We start from the raw sequence: 9,576 nt of genomic DNA, 5'->3' as shown, positions 1-9,576 counted from the left end.
AAGGGCCAGAAGGAGGATTCAGGAAACTTCAGGCCAGTGAACCTGACCTCAGTACCTGGCAAGGTTATGGAACATGTCATCTTGAGTGCCATCACATGGCACCTACAGGATGGTGAGGGTATCCGACCCAGCCAGGAGGAGTAGGTCATGCTTGGCCAACCTGATCTCCTTTTATGACTAGGTGATCTACCTGGTGGATGCAGGAAAGGCTGTGGATGTTATCTATCTGGACTTCAGCAAAGCTTTTGACACTGTCTCCCACAGCACACTCCTGGAAAAGATGGCAGCCCACAGCTTGGACAGGTGCACTCTTTGCTGGGTTAAGAACTGGCTAGATGGCCAGGCTCAGAAAGTGGGGGTGAACGGAGCTGCATCTACTTCGTGGCCAGTCACAGTTGGGGTCCCCCAGGGGTAAGCACTGGAGCCAGTCCTGTTTAATATCTTCACTGATGATCTGGATGAGGGGATTGAATTTATTGATTCCATCAATAAATTTGCTGATGACACCAAGCTGGGAGCATGTGTCAATCTGTTGGAGGGTAGGAGGGCTCTGCAAAACAACCTGGACAGGCTGGATAGATAGGCTGAGTCCAATAACATGAATTTTAACAAGTTCAGCTGCCAAGTCCTGCCACTGCAACACCCCTGCAATGCAACAGGCTGGGGACAGAGAGGCTGGACCGTGCCCAGGTAGGAAGGGACCTGGGGGTACTGGTCAACAGCCAAGTGAATATAAGCTAGCAGTGTGCCAGGTAGCCAAAAAGGCCAATGGCATCCTGGTCTGTATCAAGACCACGGAAGTAATTCTTCCTCTCTACTCAGCACTGGCAAGGCAGTACCTTGAGTACTGTATCCAGTTCTGGGCCCGTCAGTTTAGGAAGGATGTTGAGATACTCAAACAGGTCCAGAGGAGGGCAACAAGGCTGGTGAAGGTCTTGGAACACAAGCCCTCTGAAGGATGGCTGAGGATGGTAGGGTTGTTTAGCTTGGAAAAAAGGAGACTCAGGGGTGACCTTATCACTCTCTACAACTACCTGGGAGGTGGTTATAGTCAGGTGGGGATCTTCTCCCAGGAAACAACTGACAGAACGAGAGGGCACAGTCTTAAGCTGTGCCAAGGGAAGTTTAGATTAGACATTAGAAAAAAATTCTTCACTGAAAGAGTGATTGTGCACTACAATCATCTGCCCAGGGAGGTGGTGGAGTCACCGTCCCTGGATGTGTTTAAAAAAAGATTTTACATGGCATTCAGTGTCATGTTTTAGTTGATGAGGAGGTGTTAGGTAGTGTAAATTGCTGATCTCTCCTGGGGCACTTCAGGTCCGATCCAGCTTTGGCCCCTTGCAGCCTTTACAAGGACAAAAGTAAAAGACATGAGGTGCTCTTCTCCTCTGGGCTAAAAAATCCCACAGCTTTATTGTGGAATTACTCCAGGGGGTCCTTGATAGGGAAGAGAGCAGTGTCCCAGGGGAAAAAGAGGGTGAATGTCTCATAGTGGGAGACTTTTAAACCCAGGGGAATGGGGGGCGGAGGAAGAGGACCACAGCCAATTGGGTACAAAGGGGCGAGGGGAAAAGTAAACCTGGGACAAACCATTACCACCAGGGCTTTTGGGGGGAATGGGACAGACCATTGCAAGTTACCAAACACCCAGTAAAAAGAACTACTAAATTAACTATTTAGTGCAATACAACAAGGTAGGACTACATGATCTTAAAGGTCTTTTCCAACCTAGTTAATTCTGTGATTCTGTCACTTGTCCCAGGCCCATTTGCTGCCTGCCATGGTCAAGTCAAGGAGAACTGTTTCAGAATTACTGCCAGGTTGTGTGACAGAGGGAGTTGCAGAATATGCCACTCAGTTCTCTCAGGAAGGAAGGTGCCATCCAGCAGAGGAAAGGCAGGGCAAGGAAAGGTATTCACTGCAAACCACAGCCAAGTCCATTGGCGCTCCACTACTTGCCTCCCTGCTCTTGCCCTGGTGATGAAAACCACCAGTGGTATCTTAGTGGGCTTCAGAACAGCACCTAGGCCTAAATCCTACTGGCTTCCTTCCTACTTAGAGTCTTGGAGGTTCCTGAGTAATGGCTTTTTTCCTCACTTTTGGCAACTTAAATCAGTCTTTTCTGTAGAAAAGAGTGAGTTTTGGAGTTTCCTGAAAGGAACTAATCCCCAGGACAGAAGCAGCATTCCCCACAGTGCAGTCAGGGTAAAAATTCCAGCAAACTGAAGACTCCAGGATGAATGGAGTAGTGGGGTTACAGACCATATTTGCCTGTCATAACCAGGTCATGAAGATGGAATGCAAATGGCCCCCTCCTCCTATTTCAGGGTGTTTCTGGGCACCAGAGAAATTCAGCTTGAGCCTGTGAAGCAATGAGTTTGGAAAGGAATGGTTCATTCTGGTTTTTTTTGAGCAGCATCTGTTTTTAAAATCAGCTGTTCCTCTGTCCAGCCCGGTATCTCTGACCATTGCAACACAATGGCGAGGACTATTTCAGAATGGCTTTTGCAAGTGTCAGCTGTCCTGAGTGGGACTTGCAGTAAAACTCTGTAAAACATCAATACTGTTGGCAGATTGTATTCCTTGTCAACTTGTATATAAGCTATACATGCTCTTCTGAATTGTCCATTGTTTCTTAGAGATGAAAAGTCCTGTTTCTTGGGGTTTAGGGATGGTTTGGAATTGGGGGTCTCCTTCTTTCATCTGCTCTGTGCTGGCTTTGAAATAGGGCCCAGTGCCCCAGCTTTTGCCAAGCCATGATACTTCTAGATGAGGAAGAAAGGGCAATTGCATTTCCAGCAAAATCCAAGGAAGAGCGGGGTAGCCAAAATATCCTGTACAGATACAGGCTTTCACCTCTGACTGTAGAGTGTTTCAGTTCCTGCCCAACACAGACAGGGCAGAGACTCTTCTGTGACTGCCCCCCTTCCATGTGTCCATGGATAAATAGGTACAAGGCTCTGCAAGCAGAACAGAACAATGGCAATATAGTGTAGAGAAGAGCAAACAATCCAGGAGGTTCCTGGAGTGTGTGACAGAGAACTTCTGACACCTGGTAACCGAGTGAGTGAAAGATGGTGATGCTGGGCCTGCTGTTTGTAAGCACAGGACTGGTGAATGACAGGAGGATTGGATGCTGTCTTGGGCTCAGCAGTCATAAAATGGTCATTTTTGATTCTCCAAGAAGTAAGGATGGGGATGAGCAGAACTGCTGCCTGGAGCTGTCCTGCTCAGTCTGGAGAGGGAGCCCACACCTCTGCTTGGTGCATAACCTCCAGGAGCCCAGGGCCTGTCACCTGAAACCTAAGTTGGCACTGAGGGTGCCCAGGTGCCTTGGGCTGATAAGACACTACTGCAAATAGGAGGCAACAGTGGCAGGTGGTTATTTTGAAAGACAGCTCTTTTCACTGCTGTCTGTCTCATTTGTCCAGCCCAGACTCAGTCATATGCATAAGGTATGGGAACTGCTGCTACTCCCACTGAAGTCAGCACGGATTTTGGTGGTTGGCTGCCGTGAGAGCAGAACTAGTTGTTCTAGTTGTTTACAAAGTGGGTGCCTATAGTGCCCTGAGTCTTGAGGCCAGAGGGGTCCCTCAGTTGCATGGGTGACAGGGAGCTGCCCCTTGTTATTTGCCCCTTATTCTTTGTCATGAAAAGTTGTGCTGGACAGAAGTGGGTCAATAGAGCAAACAGGTACCATGCAAGTCTCTTCTATCCAGATCCTCTGATATTTTAGGGGCACAAATGCAGTGACTTTTGGTCACTTTGTGGATATCCATGTAAAGTGATGCTTCTGAATCCGTCGGTAGCACAGCACCAGAGGAACAGCTGTTCGGTTCCTCAGGTACATTGATCCTCGGTATTGTCCTTTTATGAGGGAGAGAAAAACTGGCTTAAAAGTGATGGGAGGGTGAAAGATGCTTCCAAACTTTCTTCCTTCCTTCTGTTCATTACAGGTAGATCTCTGTGGCTCACAGATTTGCCCAGGAAAACTCTCAGACATTTTCACAGGCCACAGATATTTATTGGAGATATCATACCACAGCAAGAACAGGTTTCTTGTTTGGCATGTGCAGCAGGTTTCTTGCTTGTCTTTTCCCTTTTTTTTTTTTTTTTTCATGAATCATGAATTTTGGATGCCTAAAGCTTGAGTGTCCCCATGACAAGTGTAGAAGCTAGGGAGACATTCATCTCATATGTGTTTGCATAGCTTGACAATTGAATAGCTTTTGTGTTGTCAACACCTCAGGGACACATCCTCTAAGCGCCTGTGTCCTGTGCATGGCAGGGGGTGTCCTTGAAGCAGCCATCAGAATGTGGATTCACCTGTAGGTGTATCTGCCCATTCTCCCCACTTTGACCATTTTTCCTACAGTATCAAAATCCAGACTTTCTCAAAAATTAAGTTCCCTGTCTTTAGGAGAAAGGGTGGGTAGGACGGTCGGGACAGACAGAGACAAGAGATGTCTGAAGCAGGTCTTGGAACTTGTGGTTTATTGCAAAGGGTGTGGGTGAAGGGGCCCTGCTTGGAGCTGCCAGCTGCAGCTCACAGCAGGCCCAAAAGAGTAGCTCCAAAGAGGAGCCCGAAAGAGAGACAGAGTGTGTAAGGGACAGCAAGAGGAAAAGAGAGGATGAAAGAAAGGAATAAGAGCGGACAAAAGAGAGCAAAAGAGTGAAGTTCCCATTACAGTACAATAAATCTTCTTCTCTACTGAATATTCAAATTTTCACTAATCAATGTAGTACATTATACAAATCCTATAGCATCTACATACAGCCTATAAGAATCATTACAGTACCATACTCTGTTACATTTTAAACAGTAAAAACTACTCTTTGGACCCCTTCTGCCAAGCTAGTAGGGTCTGCTATGAGCCTTGGACCTGTCTGCAAGCAGAAAGTATTGTTTAATCAAAAGGGGATTACCTTCAGCCAGCCATACCATTGTTTTCCAGTTGTTCAATAACTAAGGCTTGGTATCTCAAAGTTTGCTTTCATTTCAATCTCACTTACAGTTTCCATATTCTCAAAATCTTTTGCCAGGCAATCGTATTTATAAGGCTTTTCTGTTTCATCTTCCCCAACCCTGTCCAGCATTGGACTCCTGGTGCCTTTGCAAAAAGAAGATTCCCTTTGGCTTGTGGGAATCTGCAGCATCAGATCCCTCAGCAGATTGCTTTTAAATCTCTGTCCCATCCATGATGGATATGTGCTGGATGGCAGCACATTTAAAATTATTTGCTGGACTCTAAAATCCAGCCCACAGAAGGTGAGTAAACTTCTGAGATCACAACTTCCATTTTTACAGTAGACATTTGCAAGGAGCAAAAGAGGGATGCACTCTTGGTAGAAAGTGCAGTTTTGTATGGAATTTTTCTTTGTTATTAAATTCTAGATGTCAAAATAAAGTGCTACTGAAAAGAACAAACTGATGCCAGTGCCGCAGGTGAGAGGAGAAGGCAGCAGGTAAATCACAAGATTTCAGAGCTTGGATAGAGGTAGTCCTGTTGTGTGTCTGAAAGCCAGGGAATTTTCCAGGTAGGTGAGTCCTTGAGACAGTGTGGGGCTGCCAAACAGCACAACAGATTTGTGTAACACAATACAACTCTGAATTTCTTCTCCTTACTAATTGTGTACATAAGATGTACACATATGGACATAAGATGTACACTTGGGCTATGAATAGCTTTTTTTTCTGCAGTAAAAGACCATCAGAGGCTTTTCAGTGCATTCATTAATCCATTTCTCTTCTGACTTTCATGGTTTAGCAGTGATAGTCCCCAATTTTGTACTACCACTAAAACCATGCACTTCCTCCCCCCTCCAACTGGAGGCATGAGCACCTGGATGTTTCTGCACATTGTGGAAGGGAATTCTCAGAGGACTCAGAGACACCTGAGGGTCATTGCTGTTTGAATGCAGCTCCTCAGACAAGTCCCTGCATCCTGTGTCTCCTGCAGGAACTGCTGGCTATCCTGCACCAGCAAAGACCCACAACAGAAGCCACCTTCCAGAAAGTTGACAGCGTGTGAGCTACATGCTATGTAGCAATCTGTGGCAGAGTACAACCCCATCTGATGTACACGTCACATCAGCACTCTGAAAGGTGAGGTTATAATTCTAGAGGCCTGTATTTCTAGAGTTCTATGTCTACAGATATTTAGGTATTGATATTTGTAGAGTTATATACTGGCTTTTTACCTCTTTCCCCACTCTGCTGCCTCTGTCCCCTCTTGTCATGCTGGGGTCTGGGCTGGCAGGCAGGCCGGGCTGAGCAGCAGTTTCAGCCCCAGGTCCCTGCTGCCCATATGTGACAGGAGTGGAAGGAACCACCAGAGGCACCAGGCACTGACCCCCTGGGGAGTATCTGGGCTCAAGCCACAGGGAGCTGCTAAAGGGCCAGTACAGCTAAGGATAACGAGGTTGTCACAGGGGACAGCACCACTGAAGGCATGGTGCTGCTGTGGGTGGTGATGGTGGCACTGAGAGCGTGGTATGGCTGTGGGGGCTGAGAGGAAGCAGTGGAACTGAGGGGTCTGGGAGAGCTGATGGTGATGGCAGGGACTGAGGAGAAAGAAATGGCATGGGCTGAGAGGGGTGGTGGGGCTCAGGGCACTGGGGACACTGAAGGGGATGGCAGCACTGTGGAGGCAGATGGGCTTGGAGGGTCTGAAGGGATTGGGGGAACTGCATGTGTGCTGAGACTTTGGTGAGGCTAAGGGCATGGTGGAGATGACTCAGTATTTCCTTTGCTTCCTAAATCTCTGTGTGCTCTGTTTCCAGAAGGACTGTTCTGGACAAGAGAAAGCAACTGAGGGGAATCATGGGGAAATGCGCCAGCTGGGTTCTGTCTATACCTTGTTCTCTCCATATCTATATTCATCTCTGTTTCTGTCTATATATACTTATGTTTCTATATGTCAAGAGTTGCATTTCAAATTATATACCATTATACTTATTTAGTTATAGTATACAGAAATTTAGGTACTTTAATATTTGCATATTTATAAACAAGCTCACCATGTAAACTGTTACATTTACACAGATGTCAATATATTTATATACCGTAAATTGTTATGCTTATATACATATGGAGTTCTATGTAAAGCTGTGTAGAGTTGTACAGTTTAGTGCTGAAGTCAGGTAGAAAAATTATGAAGAAAAGCCTCATAAAATCAGGCCTGCTCTGCTAGATCGATGGCTGGCCTGTCATTTCTTCTAAGCGCACCTAGTACTTTGCAAGTTCCCATGCGAAAATAATCTTGGTATGAATAGTTCATTAATGATCTATTCCTGGGTGAATAGTTCAATAACAATCTATTCCTGGGTGAAAAAACAACTAGCACCTGCATTAAGTCTATCCCAAAGAGTTAGTGAAGAAAATATGTAAACAATTTAAAAATAGAGAGACTTGATGGACAAGTAAAATACCTTTTACTAACCAGTACAGTAATTGTCAAGAAAGCTATTAACCTAATAAAGCTAATGCACACAAGGTCTGTAAAAACGGTATAAAAATGTGTTGTGTGAATGAAGAATGGGCTTTTTTCTTACATTTAAAAAAATGGAGACTTGAGGTGGCTGCTGGAACCTGGGCTAGCTCTTAGAACTCCGGCGCCAGGAATGGGAACTGCCTCAGTATGAGGATATACCAGAGGCAGAACATTTAGAGCCACTTGCTCTAAAGTGCCAGACACAAGCCATGACAGAGACCAGGCATAGGAGAAAGAAAGAGGCTCCCCGTCTTGAGGTTCCACAAGAAGCATTTAATCCAGGCGAAAGGAGAAGATAAAAAGCCCCAAGCTGTATCTCCAAGGGGTTCTGTACAGATACAAGTCAGGGGGTGGATACAAACAGCTAACCAATAGGGAATTTTCAGAGGAGGAATGAGCGTCTAGGGCCAGTTGAGGTAGGGTGGTGGAGGGGATGGGTCACATGGGCCAATGGGGCTTCGAGAAGTAGGGGAATTTCAAAGTGGTGTTGCATACAGGGATTGGCCCGAGGTTTAAGTGGCAGAGATAGTTCGGGAATCAACGGCTGGGTTGCCTTGACAGGCAGGGAAAGAGCTGGAACAAGAGGCAGGGAATGGCATGAGGGACAGCTCTGACGGAGGGTAAAACCCAAGGATAAACCAACTCAGGGAGAACGTGGGGGTACAACAGAACTAACTACTTAACAAGGAATCAATAAAATAAATTCAAACTACTACAGAGTCTCATATGATTCATTCTGATAGTTTAGTTATTGCTTTGTGGATATTTAGATAGTTCAATTGATGTTTGTCTCTTTGTATATATATGTGTGTAGGCATTACTTTATAACCTGCAATAAATTTGATTGTGTGAACTGAAAGTGATATTTGTATCTTTATATATGGTCAGTACATTTGTACCAATGTGTAGTAAGCTTTTAAGTGAAATTGCTAATTGTATATAAGCACCGCGGTTGCAAACATTGTATAATCAATGAAACTTTTAAACTGAATAGGGTATTGAATTGTGATATTTGAAGCTATTAGCAGATGTCCACCTTAGGATCCAGGAGGATTTTGGCAATGGGTCATGATAGTGACTGGGGGAAAATATGCAGGCATGCCTCACAGATCCCCCAGTTCCAAAAAGCCAGGGAAAGAAACTGTAGGGTTTGGATAGGCAGTGGAGCCACACATTCAGGGAAAACTCACTGCAAGGCCCTGCTCAGGAAAGCTACAATTCCAAGTGTAACTTTGAGAAAGGGAAAGAAACCCCCAATCCAAGAGGACAATTTATTTCTTTCAGGCCACCACTACTTTCTCACACAACAAGCAGATGAACATAAATCAACCCCACATACAGTGTAACAACTCTTCAGGTATATTTATACCTGTTATTACTTTGGAGTCCAAGAGATCCTTTGTGCGAGAGATCCACAATGAGATCCACAATGTATTTGTTGATTTGTGTACTCTCTGATAAATTATTTTTAAAATATGGCCCTTAACACTTTTCAGGCAGTTTCAGACAAGGAAGACAGAGATATGCGTAAGCTTCTAAAACCCCTTACAAGCTATCTATCCTCCTAGTCCTAGGGAATTTTTACTGCATTAGTTGGGTGTTTGAATACTTTAAAAATCTTTAGGACTATTATATGTCATGAGAAAAATTTCTTGATATACGTAAAAGCACTCAGTTTTAGTTCTGATTTACATAAACCAGCATGATATAGGATAACATAATCTGGTTACAGAAATCAATAGCTATGCTTGTAGAATGAATTTGCATTAGTTAAGGGAACATAATTATATATATCATGCTGTCAATTACCTTGTTTTCTTTGTACTTTTTGCTCCGGTAAAAAAAAGTCCATAGCAGTGTAACAATATTCAATCCTAAGAGAAAAGAAATATGCCATATGACCTGTAATGAAGTATTTTCTTAGGTAAGCTATTTATAGAGTGAAGTGGTAAGAACAGGATCCATGAACATCTAAGGCTGTAGAACTTTGTATACAATGTAGTTCAGCATGAGAAGATTCTGCCTCTGCTTAGATCTGGCCAGAACCCAAACAAAGCCTGTGGCCAGGGGTGTTGCTGTG

This window comes from Agelaius phoeniceus, chromosome Z, assembly GCF_051311805.1.
Source record: "Agelaius phoeniceus isolate bAgePho1 chromosome Z, bAgePho1.hap1, whole genome shotgun sequence".
In the NCBI taxonomy this organism is placed as follows: domain Eukaryota; kingdom Metazoa; phylum Chordata; class Aves; order Passeriformes; family Icteridae; genus Agelaius; species Agelaius phoeniceus.
Note: the sequence above shows the minus strand (reverse complement) of the source record.